This window comes from Cystoisospora suis (genome assembly GCF_002600585.1).
Source record: "Cystoisospora suis strain Wien I chromosome Unknown contig_5854, whole genome shotgun sequence".
Lineage (NCBI taxonomy): Eukaryota > Apicomplexa > Conoidasida > Eucoccidiorida > Sarcocystidae > Cystoisospora > Cystoisospora suis.
Genome location: NW_027158643.1, coordinates 5564 through 6204, shown reverse-complemented (window position 1 = coordinate 6204; position 641 = coordinate 5564).

Sequence of the window (641 nt, the reverse complement as noted above, 5' to 3'; positions counted from 1 at the left end):
ATAAAAACACAACAGAATTCCAAGTAAAGTGGTTAGACGGATCACTTAGCTGGGAACCTGAAAATCACTTAGCAAACGCTCAGGAGTCAATTAGACGTTACTTTAGAGGTATCAAGCGGCAGCAGAGAGGATCCCAATGTACATACCGACCACCTTAAATGAGTACCACCCACCGTTCGAAGGGGGTAGGGGGTGTCAGTCCCGGCGGAACTGACACCGTGTTTCGAAGGGGGTAGGGGTGTCAGAGCACTGCGCGCTCTGACGCAGCCACGTCCCTTAGCAACATAGAATAGCTACTAATGTTCCACACAAAGCAATAGTTAGCTTGAACACTCTAGAATATTCTGATTTCATCTTTATTTTATTTTATTTTATCTTTATTTTTAGTTTAACGAAACAAGCTAATCACACTAAACACTTAGTAAAATAGTAATTTAGAGTAAACGAGGACATGGTAGTACCTAAGGAGGGAGTCGCGAGTTCTCGCCTTAGATAAATAGGTAACACGTAACAATTCACCCACAGTAGTAAATTAGTTAACACATAACAAATTAAGTATAATAACAGCTAACACGCATAATATTAGAATAATTACACTCAGAGGGGTTAGTTAGTTTAATAGTTAGATAGCGCTAGTCCAG